This window comes from Lactuca sativa, chromosome 5 (assembly GCF_002870075.4).
Source record: "Lactuca sativa cultivar Salinas chromosome 5, Lsat_Salinas_v11, whole genome shotgun sequence".
NCBI classification, from domain to species: Eukaryota; Viridiplantae; Streptophyta; class Magnoliopsida; order Asterales; family Asteraceae; genus Lactuca; species Lactuca sativa.
Genome location: NC_056627.2, coordinates 298,782,573 through 298,798,946, shown reverse-complemented (window position 1 = coordinate 298,798,946; position 16,374 = coordinate 298,782,573).

Below are 16,374 nucleotides of genomic sequence, written 5' to 3'. Positions count from 1 at the left end.
ATTTGTGAAGAAGAAGGACGGGACGCACCAGATGTATATTGACTACCGGGAGCTGAATAAGCTAACGGCGAAGAACCGTTATCCACTCCCGATGGTTGATGATCTGTTTGACCAACTTCAAGGTGTATCTTGGTTTTCCAAGATTGACCTTCATTCGACTTATCATCAGATGAGGGTCAGAGAGGACGATGTGCAGAAGACAGCCTTCCGGACTCGCTATGTCCATTAGGAGTTCGTGGTGATCCCCTTCAGGCTCACCAATGCTCTGGTCACATTCATGGACCTCATGAACCGTGTGTGTTGACTGATGTTAGATCGGTCTGTGATTGTATTCATCGATGACATCCTGGTCTATTCTGGGACCCAGGAGCAACATGAGAAGCTCTTGCGATAAGTGTTGGAGACTTGAGGAGGGAGAGGTTGTATGTAAAGTTCTCCAAGTGTGAGTTCTGGTTGCGTGAGGTGCAGTTTCTGGGGCACCTTGTCAACCAAAATGGTATTTTGGTCGATCCGGCCAAGGTGGAGGCCATGATGAGATGGGAGTTTTCGAGGTCTCCATTTGAGATTTGGAGTTTTGTCACACCCCGAACCAGACGATGGAAACGTCCGAGGGCTCGTGTGACTATAAATTGAAATATCATCACAATGAATATACATGAAACATAACACAATCGTCACCAACGTTACATATTACAACTGACATTGCTCACATCAAGTACACTGATTTACATTTCAAAATTCGAAAGCATAAATGATAATTGCCATTTTCATAAAAGAAATCGCAAAATACTCTTGACGATTCTTCAGCTTATCGATTACCTGAGAATACAAGTTATTTTGAAAACTGTGAACATATATAATGTTGGTGAGTTCATAAGCATGTTTGATTGAAAAACTTTGTATTGGGCGCGTAACCCAGAAAATCCGATATTTTCTGTAAAATTCTCTGTAAGGATATAATGATTAAGTATAAATATATGTGTGATTTTCATTGTAAAATCATGTATAAATGAAAGATCCAAATTCCTTGTATTATATCTGTTATGAGAAAAAGGTAATGATTAATAGTGTTTCCCCAGAAAATCCGATATTTTATGATTTATAAAAGTGTTATAGTTCTTGCATTATTGTATAAATTGTTTTGTATCGACACGATTGAAGGGTTTGATCTCCGAAATGTTAAGATGGTACTTAATCTCTATGTGAGCCGTTATAACCATGCATGATAATTACTAAATTGCATGTCTTGGCATTTTTCCAAACGCCGGTTTTTTATCAAGGTTTTGTCAAGTTTTGTCGCCCTAGACTGGCCTAGTCTAGATGTAGCGAACAACTAAGGTGTGGGGGGTCACCCCGTATAGATCTATACACAAATTTTCGCTCTCCCTCCAGGAGACTCTGATTATAACTACAGGCTATGGTCATACACTCAGTGATGTCAATCAACAAGTCCCACTAGATCCCAAAAGTTTCCACATGAATATGTATAACGTTATATATATTTAGTTTACAAACACTAGTTGATATATGGATGTGAAATGACAAAGCCCAACAAAACATGAAAAATGACAAGTATGGCCCATTAGACGTGTAAATTGTTTCAAGGCTTGTTAGGTATGCAGAAGGACACTTAAGGCCCATTAAGCATATAATGAATAGTTCAGGCCCAATTATCATGTAAATGGGCCACTAAGGCACAATAAACATGTAAAGGATAATTTAGGTCCGTTAAACATGTAATTGGGTCACTAAGGCCCAATAAACATGAAATGAATATATTGGGCCCATTATTCATGCAAAACGGACCACGAAGGCCCATTAAGCATGTATAGTAAGTATTAGGCCAAATATTTGTACCGTTATTGTATTTCGTTTGTTTGTGATAGTATGGTTCATTTAGTGAGAAAATATATTCATAATGTTATGAAAATCTAGTGTATTGTTATAATGTTATTTTTAGTGGGATACGTCAAAATTCTATAATTTGAACTTGTTTTTAATAAAAATTACAGTTTAGTTCCCTTAAGAACTAAATTAACATTTAGAGGCTTATTTTTACATAAAATTATATTTTTGGTCCATTTTAATTAAAAATAACATTTTAGTCCATAAATTTATAAAAGTTTGTATTTTCGCCCCAAAATGTTTAGTAATTTAATGATTTGGTCCAAAAATTCATATTTTGACATTTTTTTGCCCATTTTTGCAGAAAATTACATTTTCAGCCCTCTATTTGCATAAAATAACATTTTCACCCCAATTTTTATAAAATTAACATTTTTGGCCCAAATCTTAAGATAAGTGTCATTTTCAGCCCCTAATCTCGTTTATTCTCATTTTTGGCTCAAGTTTTGATTAAATAACATTTCAATTCCCAAAGATTGATATTTTTGCAATTTTGGGCCCAATAAGCTCTGACGCCCACATTAAGGCCCAAAATGCCAAATTTTACACTTTTGACCCTTAGGAAAATATGGTTGTTATAAAAGCTCATTTTTATGCTAATAATACCCTTTTAGCCCCTATAAAACCGTAGGTGTCACTCTTGACCCCAAACTTTTGTTTATTTGCCAAAAATGATCCTTATACAAGATTTTGTTTTGTTTTTCACAACTTAGGCATTTATAACACTTTTAACCTTGTAGTATGAGGTCTAGAGTGTTTTTTTTTTATGAATTTCAGTTATTTTTGTTAGAGTTTTATAGATCCATCGATTATCACACAAACACAACAAAGCCAAGAAAAATCACGCATAACATGCATAAATGTATAGATCTACACATCAATACTTGTATTCTCCCCCCAAAAACATGTAAAAACCGAAAACAAGGGGGTATGAACTCACCTTGCTTAGTTGTTCAAGGTTTGAAGAAGAAAAGATGGAGTTTTCGGCCTAGCAAGCTTTCCTTGAGTAGATCTTGTACTTAGGGGGGCGGGGTTTCTAAGAGTATGATCACAAATAATGTTTAGAAGGAGTGATCTAGCATAATAATGAAGTTATTTAGCTTGGATGTGTGATGACTTACCCAAGATTGATGATCTTTGGTGAAGATCTTCTTGAAACACTTAGAAATCTCGAAAATTTGGATGGAAAGAAGGAGGATGTTCTTGAGTGTTTGAGAGAATTTTCTTTAAAGATTTTTGAGAGAATGAGGGTGGTGTGATGTGTTTTGACCGAGAAGAAGAAGAGAGAAGATAAAGGGAGTGAGGTGATGTGCATGGAGATCCACCATGCAATAAAGAGGTGGCAAGTGCACAATTTATCTTGATTTTTTTTTATGTTGGGCCGAGAGGAAGAAGGAAGAGGAGAAAGGAGGAGTGGTTTGGGCCTTGAATGCTTGATTTCGAAATTATGGGCCCGAATGGAAAGTTCTCGGCCCATTAAAATAAAAGGAATGGAGTTTATGACCCATTAGGACAAATTAATTCATTTATGGCCCAACAGGGCCCATTAGGGTTAGAATGAATCATTCTAGGCCCAAATGGCCCAAAATGTTATAGGTTTATGTATTGGGTCCATTTAGAATCCAAATAGGGTTTCTAAGCCCAATATAGTTGATTTGAATGCTTATTGGTTCATTAGGCCCAATAAAGAAATCCTAGTCCATAATAAGCTTAGACCTGGAGTTTTAGGGTTTTCAACTCATTATTGACTATTTGGATACTTTGTGTAGAGTTTTGAACTTTACTTGTGAATCTTGATTAAGTTTGTGGTCATAGAGTGAGCATAGTGTATGATATCAAGTTGGATTTACAAGTATTATCATAGATGATGTTTACATGATCACAAGATTTCCTGACAAAAATGCCAGTTGTAACAAGTTTCCTTGGGTTGATAGGATATTACAGGAGGTGTATCTATGATTTTTCTAAGATAGATGTTCCCCTGACCCGAATGACGAAGATGACTGCCACTTTTCATTGGGGGCTTGAGCAACAGGCAGCGTTTGAGACCCTGAAGCAGAGATTGTGTGAGGCATCAATTATAACCTTGCAGAGGGTGTCGAGGATTTTGTGGTTTACTGTGACGTGTCTATCTAAGGATTAGGCATAGTTTTGATGCATAGGGGTCGCGTTATTGCTTACGACTCGAGGTAGCTGAAGCCTCATGAGGCGAACTACCCGACACACGATTTGGAGCTGGAGGTCCGATGTACTATTTACATGGATCACAAGAGCCTGAGGTAGTTAATGGATCTTCCAAATCCAAACATGAGGCAACATCGATGGTTGGACGTGGTGAATGATTATGATTGCGAGATCCTTTTTCATTCGGGGAAGGCTAATGTGGTGGTTGATGCTCTTAGCCTCAAAGCATTCGCAGCTCCGATCAGGGATATCTATTTAAGGATGATGATTACCTCACTTCTAGAGTGGATTCGGGAGGCGCAGGTTGAGGCTATGAAGGAGGAGCACCGCAAGAGTGAACGCATTATGGTTCAGGTGGCTTCCTTCAATTATGATAGTCGAGGATTATTGACTCTCCATCGGAGAGTGTGGGTTCCTTACTGCAGTGGTGTGCGTTAGATTCTGATGGAGGAGGCGCACAAGTCGAGATTCTCCATTCATCCCAGAGCGACGAAGATGTATAGGGATCTTCTTCCTGACTATTGGTGGCCCTACATGAAGCGGGATGTCACTTGGTACGTGGAGAGGAGCTTGACTTGTAGGAAAGTCAAGGCTGAGCATCATCAACCTCATGGAAAGGTGCAGCCGTTGGATATTCTCGTTTGGAAATAACAAGAGATTATTATGTATTTCATTATGAAGTTAGCCCGAACTGTGCGCAGGATGGATTCGATTTAGGTCATCGTGGATCGGTTGACCAAGAGCACGTATTTTATCCCGATCCAGGAGAGTATGTCCGCGGAGAAGTTGGTTGAGATATACATCAGAGAGATTGTAGCACAACATGGGGTGCCGGTTTCGATGGTTTCTGACAGAGATGTCCAGTTTACTTTAAGATTTTGGAAGAGATCTCATGACTAGTTGGGTACTCATCTGCATTTCAGCATGACCTTTCACCTATAGACGGATGGTTAGAGCGATCAGACCATCCATAAGTTAGAGGATGTGATGCGGGCATGCATTTTGGATTTCGGTGGTAGCTGGGATACGTACCTTCCGTTAACGGAGTTCTCATATAACAACAACTACCATGCCAAGATTGATCGACCTCCTTTTGAGATGCTCTATGGGAAGAAATGAAGGACCTTGATATTCTGGGGCGAGGTTGGTCAGCGAGTTTTGAGGAGTACCGAGGTGGTACTCAAGATGACCGAGCTGATTCGACAAGTTCGTAGTAGGCTTCTAATTGCTCAAAGTCGGTAGAAAAGCTATGCCGAAAAACGTCGATCAGACTTAGAGTTTCAGGTTGGGGATATGGTTCTCCTGAAGGTGTCACCATGGAAAGTTGTCATCCAATTCAGGAAGTGGAGAAAGCTGGGCCCCAGGTATATCAGTCTGTTCATGGTTATAGCTCAGGTGGGTAGGGTGGCGTATTGAATGGACCTTATGGAGAAGCTTAGCCAGATTCACAATACTTTTCATGTCTTGAAGTTGCGGAAATGTTTTTTTGATGACTCCACAGTAGTTCCATTGGAGGACATTCAGGTGGATGACCACCTGAACTACATCGAGAGACATGTGGCGATCTTCGACAAGAAGAAGAAAACCTTGCGGAACAAGGTTGTCGATCGGGTTAAGGTGTAATGGTAGAGCCATAAGGGTTCAAAGTGGACGTAGGAGTCGGAGGATGAGATGAGGGAGCACTACCCAGGATTATTTGGAGCAACTGACTTCAAGGACCAAGTTTGATTCAAGTGGGGGAGAATTCTAACATCCAGACCATTGTAAGTTTCCTTTAACCCTTCCTTAAACTAAATCTTTGTAAAAATGGTCCTTTAGCTAGTACACAAAGCATACTCTATGAGTACGCTTAGCGCACTAGATGAACCTTGGCCGCGGACATCGCCCACGTACGCTTGGCATAATCAAGGTTACTGTAACGACCCAAAAATCACGACTAAAAATTTCTTTTAAAACATTACTAAAACCATATTTATAAAAGCCGTATCATAAGTCATAACATAATTTTTGAGTATTAATTCAAAACATAATCTCATTATCAGAGTGAAACATTCCCATGCTAACTGACTATGGTGTGTGCACTGCAACCTCTCCGAGCTCCTCTGTTGAAAACTGAGTACCTGAAACCAAAAACTGAAAACCGTAAGCACGAAGCTTAGTGAGCTCCACCAAACTACCACATACCAAACAATAACATATAAAGTACATACTGGGCCTTGCCCACTGCATCAGACCGAGGTCCAGAAACTGACTGGGACCTTGTCCCCTACATCAGACCGAAGTCCGGACTAATTGGGGCCTTGCACGCTGCATCGGACCGAAGTCCGGAAACTGACTGGGACCTTGTCCCCTGCATCGGACCAAATTCCGGACTAACTGGGGCCTTGCCCCTTGCATCGGACCGAAGTCCGGACTAATTGGGGCCTTGCCCCCTGCATCGGACCGAAGTCCGGAAACTGACTGAACATAGCACAGCATAAACATATCAACTAGCAAGAACACATATACTGCATATTGCATTGAGCTGTAGCCCGGAATACATAACACATAAATCTTGTCTGAGCCACGAAGGCTTCAAACAAACTAACTACTGTATCGGACTGAAGTCCGGAAACTAATGCTAGCTAAACGGGCCGACATTGTGGCCTTAGACCCGTTCCTACTGAAATGAAACTCACCTTAGAATGCTGACTGCTGAAAACTCGAGTGAAAGATCCCCGACTGCTGTCCCGGCTGCTTTCCGGCTATCATGACAAGTCAAACACTAAATAAAAAGGGGAATCTTTTGATGGGTAAAATGACTATCTCTACCCCTACTATGGTGTGGCTCATAACCAAGGCCCAAAACCTTTAATTCTTCTAAGTCCATCAATGTCCCATTAAGGCCCACTAATGGCCCAATTATACTAAATTGGGCCTACTTCACATATGGCCCTTCCTGAGCCCAAACCGCCCTTGGCCCATAATCTGACTTCTGCTGGCCCACTAAGGCCCAAAGACCTATAGTCCAAACCACAGCCCACACCGAGGCCCAAATGCTCAAAACCCAACTCTGCTGAGTACGCTGGCCGTACTCCATAGTACGCTAAACGTACTGGCCTGCTAGCGAGGGCGTACCTTCGCTTACGCTCGGCGTAACCATCCTGTTAAGGCACTTTTCCATTAAGTGCTTAATACCCCACTCCAGAGGCTACTAACTCAGATCCAGGTCCTTACTGATATCTTAGACCATAAAGTCACTAACTTGGTGACTTGCAATCCACCAAATACACTCAAACTCAAAAAGGTGACCATACACTTCTAAAACCAAGGCTAGATCTCATGCATGAGCTCATTGGGACCATAAAGATCGGAACTTTACTGCTTATGGGACTCATATGACTCTAAGGGAGGCAGCCCTGGTCTTAGAAACGAGCTTAAGTCATAAAGTCCCAATCTTGGGACCAAAAAGGTCCATAAACTTGTACTAAGGAGATCTAAGAGGTTAATCATCAAGCTCAAGACTTTTTACCTTGCAGAGGTCCGAAATGAAGCACTTATCCCAGATCTACAAGCTCTAGCTTCAAAGGTTCCTCCTTGCCAACCTTCTTCTCTTTGCTTCCAAGCTTTAATCCACCAAAATGGGTTCTCCAAGGTCAAGATCTCATAAAATGAAGGTAGGGACGTTCTAGGGTTTCTTCTGAGGTTGGGGAGGCTGGTATGGGGGCTAGGGTTGGAACCATAATGTCCTTTATATAGTGCTTAACCCAAAAATTAGGGTTTTGAGACTTTGAGCGTACGCTGGGCATACGCCTTGAACATCCGCGACCACTCGCTCTTCTACGCTGGGCGTACACCAGCCTTACACTAGGCGTACCCAGCTAAACACGCGTGCACTACATGCGTGCAAAAGGGGCTTTCTTGCCAATTTTTCCATTAAGGGTCATTATTGTCAATATCTTCAAAGTATCATAACTCCTTCATTCTAGATCCGATTCTGATGAACTTTATATCCACGGAAAGGTGACGAGAAACCCTAGGTTTCTAATAGCACAACCTGGCCCAAAAACTTCTCGAATAATAACTCCAAATTTAATTAAGGACTAAAACGCCCCTGGCCTTGGCCTCTGAAATTCCATAAACAAATATTTTAGAACAGGGCGTTACAGTTACGTTGGGCGTACTCATGGTAGGGGAAAACCTTAGTTTTTAGGGTTTGAACCATATTTAAAGACCTTAAGTCCCTCATGATCTTCACCCTCTCAGCCTCCCTTGCCCTTTAAGTGTGAAACTCGAACCCTAACCCTCTTTGTGATAATTGTAAGTCATGTTTGTATTTGTATGAATCAGTGATTGCTATTATGATATTATGTGGTAGTAGTAGGGGTAAAATAGACCTAGTATCCAGTTGAAAAAAACCGAAGGGGCATGCTAGCACCCATATATGCTTGGCAGTATCCGGTTGAGTTAGACCGAAGGGGTAGGCCAGCACCCAGATATGCTTGGCAGTATCCGGTTGAAATAGACCGAAGGGGTAGGCTAGCACCCAGATATGCTTGGCACTATGTTTGTTTAGCATGTTGCGTAGTATGTTTGATTTGTATGTGGTATGTTGGGGGAACTCACTAAGCTTTATGCTTACAGTTTTCAGGTTCTGTTTCAGGTACCTCTAGTTCGAAGGGGAAGGGCCCAGATTGATCGCAATACATCACTCCATGTTTTTCTGCACTTAGTGATTTTGGGATTTGTACTCTAAAGTTATGATACAATGTGATTTTTTTTTTAATATTTTGGTATCAGTTTCTTATGAATGGGATGAATTTAAAAACAAAATTTTTATCGGTATTTTTGGGATGTTACACTTTCCAATCCATCCCAACCTCTCCAATCGATCCCAATTATTCTCTCCATCCTCTCTTAAACAGTAAATCTAGGATCGAAGTATGCTATTCAAAATTAAATCGCCAATACCTTCACTTCCTTGATCCCAAGATCTGATTCGACTCTTCGTTCCCTGCTAACCATTGTTCTCATTTACTCTTCCACTTCATGCTCTCATAATCCGCCCTCCACCTTCTGCTACAACCATCTTTCCTCTCCACCATCGCAAAGTCTTCCAACCATGATTGTTCTTATGTGCATCCCCCAACTACCACTTTTCTTTCACCATCGCCACGACCTACACACATTGTTGTTTATTCCTCACATATTTGACCATTTTTTAGCCACATCTCACCATATCTCACTTTGACGGACAAAATCGGTATGAAACCAAGATTAGGGATTCAAATTTATTTTGGGTTCTAGATGGTCTCATAAAAATCTATAGGATTGATGGAGATCTGTTGCTCCACTTCAAGGTAACATCTTTTACCTAATTTTCTTTGATTTCAATTTAAAAGTAATGCGTCAATCAAATGCATAAGGTTTTTTTTTTTTTAATTTTTTTTTAAAGTTTACTTAAAATTTGAGTTTTTTTAGAATTTCGATGTTTTGTAATTACTAAACTTGATTTCGCGATTGCATGATTGGTTAAGCAATATTAGATTTCAGTTCATGTTCTTACCCTTTTCTGCCGATGTATCATATACTTTCATTTCTCAAGAAATGAAGTAAAGTTGAGAACACATGATTGATTGTTTTCCAAATGGTGATAATTTAGTTTTAATAGATGATATGAAAGGTTTGTCATCTGTACTAGCGTATAGAACACGTTTGGGGCCTATATCTTATCAAATGGCAACATTATCTACTGGTAGTATTACTACCAGTTCACCATTGTTGACACTTAGGACTAGCCAGATAGGCTTGTTGTTGGCAGGAAAAGGCGCTTGCTCAGAACATGCTAATCTCCCACGAGTATAATTGATCAATTCAGTTGTAAATGTGGAATATTGATAAAGTATTTCAAAGGCTCACATAAAAAATATTTTTTATTCTTTTTTCTTTTACTTTTCTCAACAGCCTGATTCTGAAGTTCATGTACACTGGAAAGGGGCAGCTAAAATTGTGTTAGTTTCATGTACAAGATACATGTAAATTGATGGACAACTTATCCCCCTCAATGAAGGGAAGGCAAGAGATTCATTTCATCTTGATTAATTCCCCTACTAAAAAAATTCAATTTTCTAAGTTGTGATTATTTACATTATAGGTGGAATATTTTAAAAAAGTGATTGAAGATATGGCTTCTGAAAGCTTGCATTGTGTTGTTATTGCATACAAACCATGTGAAGTAGAAACTGTTCCAACAAGAGAAGATAAGTTAGCACAATGGGAACTACCCGAAGGTGATCTTGTCTTACTGGAAATTATTGGTTTAAAGGTATGTCCATGTCCATGTCATCATATATATATATATATATATATATATATATATATATATATATATATATATATATATATATATATATAGTATATTTTGATATGTGGTTTTCCATGTAGGATCCATGTCGGAAAGTTGTCAGATAGGCTGTTGAACTGTGCGTAATGGTTGGTGTGAAGGTAGTAGACAATATTTAATTATTATTTTTGTAATTTTGTGTAAATACTTTTTTATTTATTTGTAAAAATCCATCTAATTTAGCAAGAATGGTGACAATCTACAAACAACAAGAGCAATTGCATTAGAATATGGAATTTTGGCTTCAAATGTTGATGCAGAAGAGCTGAATCTAATTGAAGGGAAATCTTTTTGTGCCACCTTAGAAGAGAAAATACTAGAAGTTGCTTAGAGGATACCGGTATGTGAATTTACTATTTATTTTTGTGGGGGTTTCTTCACATCTTATGATCATATGAAATTTAGTTGCGATTTGTCTACTTGAGTGTTGATTATTAATCCTTTTCTTGGTAATTTGATAAAACAGAAGTTGATTATTAATCTTTTTACCCTTATACCCTACCCCTGAATGTTTATATTTTTTCTTTTTGTTTAATTATTTTGTAATCTAAACAAAATTGTGATTCTTTTTCATAACAAAATCTATATGTGTTTGGTGAGATCGTCTCCTGTTTTTTAAATAGAAGCTGAAAATATAAAATCAAAAATTTGCTTTTTATTGAAGCTTGATCTCATTCAAATGAATTATTAACAATGTATATGCATATGCATATATACATATATATATATATATATATATGCATATGCATATGTATATGCATATACATATGTATATACATATACATATGTATCTGCGTTTGAATATGCATATGTCATATACTTATCTTATGCATATGCATATTCATATACATATGCATATGCATATACTTATTAATATGCATAAACATATTTATTTTTATACTTATACATATGTAAATACTTATTTATACGCATATGCATATACTTATTCTAATACATATACATATCCGTATGCATCTACTTATTTATATGCACATACTTATTCTTATGCATATGTATATACATATACTTCTTCATATGCATATGCATATGCATATACTTATTATTATGTGTATACTTATTCTTGTGCATACCTTATATATATATATATATATATATATATATATATATATATATATATATATATGTGTGTGTGTGTGTGTGTGAGTGTGTGTGTGAGTGTGTGTGTGTGTGTATACTTATTATTATGTATATGTATATGCATATAGTTATTCATATGCATATGAATATACTTATGAATACACATTTGTTATATACTTATTCTTATGCATATGCATAAGCATATGCATAATAATCATATTTATTTAATTGCCTTATTCATATACTTATTTTTATGCATAAATATGCATATGTTTATGAAGTATTCATATGTATATGCATATATTTATTCATATATATGTATATCTTTACTCTTATGCATATAAAGACATTAAAAATGTTTTTTTTTAATAATTATGTGCATATATATGTTTTTTTAAAAAACATAAATATACACAAAAATATGAATATGCATTAAAATGCATTTTTTTGAAATTTATTTTTTTCTTAAATACTAATTTTGAAATGTAATAAATATTTTCGTTGATTTAAGAAATTAATAATAATAATAATAATAATAAATTTAAATATATATATATATATATATATATATATATATATATATATATATATATATGTATATATTTCAAATAAGTGAAAATATATCTTATATTTCAAAGTTAATATTTAAAAATGAATTTTTAAAAAACAAAATGCATTTTTAATGCATATTCATATTTTTTCTGTACATATATACATTTAAAAAAAGTGCATATCTACAAGCATATAATTTTTCTTTTTCATTTTTTTTGAAATTCTCTTAGATATATGTATTTACATGTACATGTCAAATTTGGTACCTAAATTCATTGTAGATAAAAAGTTTAGTTGTTTTCTCCCTCAAGTTAGTTATCCATTGATCTTGCCTTCTCTCTCTCTCTCTCTCTCTCTCTTCCTCTTTCTCTCTCTCTCTCTCTCTATATATATATATATATATATATATATATATATATACACATACACATGGTAAATTACACCAATCGTCCCTCGTACATATTCCAAAATGCATGTTTAGTCCATATTTTCAAAAATTAACTCGGACCGTCATTTGTTTGATTTAACCTTGCACACTTCATCCTTGAAAAATGATTATATTGCAAACTTAGTTTGTGCCAAGATTGAAATGAAAATAATACCCTTGTGATTTTATTTTTCAATTAATTTAATGTTTTTATTATGATTTTTAATTAAAAATAATAATAACTACCCCATCCCATTCACTTTCCTCAATCCATCTACCCTTTACTGTTATTGATCGGAAGAAAAACACACAAACAAACAAACACACACACACACATACATTCATCGATCACCGTTACCATTTACACCCTCCGGTGAACCTCCCATACCCTTTTCACAGTGTGACTAATTGAGAAATAAAGAAACACATGACACACAAACACACACACCAGTTTGATGAGAAGGAAAAGGACATCTACAACATGTTGGATTGTAGATTGGTGGTAGGTTGACAATGATCGGAAAAAGAGAGCAAGAAAGACGAAGAATGACAAAGTGCAGATCGGTGGTGGGTTAACAATGACTAGGGTTTTGGGTGGTGGTTGGCATGCAGATTCATCTCCGACCTCCTTAACCTTCATATAAGACGCCTCGATAAAGACGAAGAATAATAGCAAAACCACCACCTTTTTGATTTCCAACTCGTCATCTTGAAATCACTACCATATCGATTCTAGATCTAGAAGGGGAGGATGAAGTTTATATGTGGAGGATTCGTATTTAAAGGTTGGTTGAGCATCGTAGGATGTGATTGATTTGTAACATACTGTTTCAAAAAGTTTCTTATTTCAGGATTGTGGATAATAAATGGAACGTGTAAAGGCCTTGGGCTTCAAGGAAATAAGCTTTGGGCCCTATCGGATGTTGATAATATTGGTTATGTGATCCAAGCTCTTGGTTTGTGTTTGGAGTCAAATTGGTAAAACGGGGAATTGATGTTTTAAACTTTTTTCATGAATTAAGAGTTTTATTTTGCTATGTTTTAAGTCAAAATTAATCAGATATGATTTAGGGGCTCTTCAATACCTTTTTGCATATATAAAAAACGTGAAAATGAAGTTGAAACAAAGAAGTTTTGGCTGTTTGAAGTTGAAGTGGGAAATGCGGACTGATGTGCAAAAAGGTACCTACTTGTTTTAATTTTTTAACCTAACCGACTGAACTAAATTATGCACCTATAGGTAGTATACCTAGACGGATTATAGAATAATTCGGGTTTTGAACACATGTAGCGAAATTTAATTAATTAATCTAACTATTTCTAATTAAACTAAGAGACAAACTTAAAGTGGGGTTTTTTTACTGATTTTGCAAGATCAAAAGAACTTAATTCAAATTACTATCGACTAAACAATTAAGCAAACAAAAAAACAAAATTGACTTCAAGATTTAAAGAGTACTTCTGCTTAGATTCGATTTGACCTTCTCCTGTGGTTGATTTCTAGTGAATATAATATAATGATTACCAATTTGTTAACTAGCTACTATGATCAAATATTTAGACTTATCAATTTATGAATTACCATGCAGTGATCAAGCACAAGTTAAACACCAAATCCATAATGAGCACAAATTGTACTATGAATGATAATAGTTACTTTCCTATGATCAAGTTAAGCAACCAAGCACAAATTAAGATTAATTATGCTCTCTAACACTGTTAAAGTTACTAGCTTTAATGTCTTTATCTAAGATGTGATTAATCCTAGATCTAATTATTTAATGATCATAAACATTTAAGTGACAAATTCATGCAATTAGAATGATCAACTATCACACATAATATGATTTATAAGCAATATAAACTAGAACTAGAACATGCTAGGTTTTAATTATCAAACACAATCAAAATTAATATCTAGTATCCATAAATTGAAATCAACACTATAAGATCATGTTCAACTTCACCAAACAGAAGTATAAGGTTTTTAGCCTCTGATAGTAATAGAAAAACACACAAAATTCATGCAAACTAGATTAGACATGAGTATATTTAGCAAATTGAATGGATCTAGGTAGAATTCTTCTAAATCTTCTTCAAATATTGAGCTCCAATTGATTCTCGATCTTCTTCTAAGCTTCCAATGGTTTTTGGTCATAATTCTCTTTAGAAAATCAGCTAAAAGTTCCCCCATTTGACCTAATGTTCAAATATTTATAGTATTCATATAACTGATCACCACATTGTGGTTGAAAGTCACCACGTCATGGTCTTCGTTTATATCTTGTATTCTCCAAGTCAGCTTCTTGGTTGAGAATCCTCCGTTTACCATGTTGTGTTCCTCTGTCTTCAAGTCTATTTTTTCTTCTTTTTTTTGTCTTAGATCCCATTTTCCTGCTTCTAGCTCCTTGTTTGTTTCCTTTTTGTCCCGAGCATGTATTTGCATCTACAAAACAGATTTCAAACATAATAAGTACCTTTTGTCCAAAACTAAGCATGATTATAGCTAAAAGTATTAGAAACATGCATGAAATACATGATTAAATATGCACATATCAGGGAATTTTGAATTACACACGACGTAACTAAAACTTACGCAGGGCGTAACGAGGGTTTAATGATTTATGCATGGCATAATTTAAGTTATGCAACGCATAATTTAGGTAGATCAAAACCCTAAATCTTTGGTTTTGAGCCTTATTTAAGGGATCTATGTAACGCCCTATTCTAAAATATTCGTTTATGGAATTTCAGAGGCCAAGGTCAGGGGCGTTTTAGTCCTTTATTAAATTTGGAGTTATTATTCGAGAAGTTTTCAGGCCGGGTTGTGTTGTTAGAAACGTAGGGTTTCTCGTCACCTTTCCGTGGATATAAAGTTCATCAGAATCGGATCTAAAACGAAGGAGTTATGACACTTTGAAGATTTGGCAAGAATGGCCCTTATAGAGAAAAGTTTGCATGGAAGACCATACACATATGTTGGGGCGCGCATGGGTACGCCTAGCGTAATGGGGCAAGTTGGTCACGGGTGATCAAGGCGTACGCCCAGCGTACATGGAAGTACGCCCAGCGTACGCTCAGAGTCTCAAAACCCTAATTTTTTGGGTTAAGCACTATATAGAGGACATTATGATTCCAACCCTAGCCCCCATATCAGCCTCCCCAACCTCAGAAGAAACACTAGAACGTTCCTACCTTCATTTTATGAGATCTTGACCTTGGAGAACCCATTTTGGTGGATTAAAGCTTGGAAGCAAAGAGAAGAAGGTTGGCAAGGAGGAACCTTTGAAGCTAGAGCTTGTAGATCTGGGATAAGTGCTTCATTTCGGACCTCTGCAAGGTAAAAAGTCTTGAGCTTGATGATTAACCTCTTAGATCTCCTTAGTACAAGTTTATGGACCTTTTTGGTCCCAAGATTGGGACTTTATGACTTAAGCTCGTTTCTAAGACCAGGGTTTCCTCCTTTAGAGTCATATGAGTCCCATAAGCAGTAAAGTTCCAATCTTTATGGTCCCAATGAGCTCATGCATGAGATCTAGCCTTGGTTTTAGAAGTGTATGGTCACCTTTTTGAGTTTGAGTGTATTTGGTGGATTGCAAGTCACCAAGTTAGTGACTTTATGGACTAAGACATCAGTAAGGACCTGGATCTGAGTTAGTAGCCTCTGGAGTGGGGTATTAAGCACTTAATGGAAAAGTGCCTTAACAGGATGGTTACGCCTAGCGGAAGCGAAGGTACGCCCCGCGTACTCACTAGCAGGCCAATACGCTTAGCGTACTATGGAGTACGACCAGCGTACTCAGCAGAGTTGGGTTTTGAGCATTTG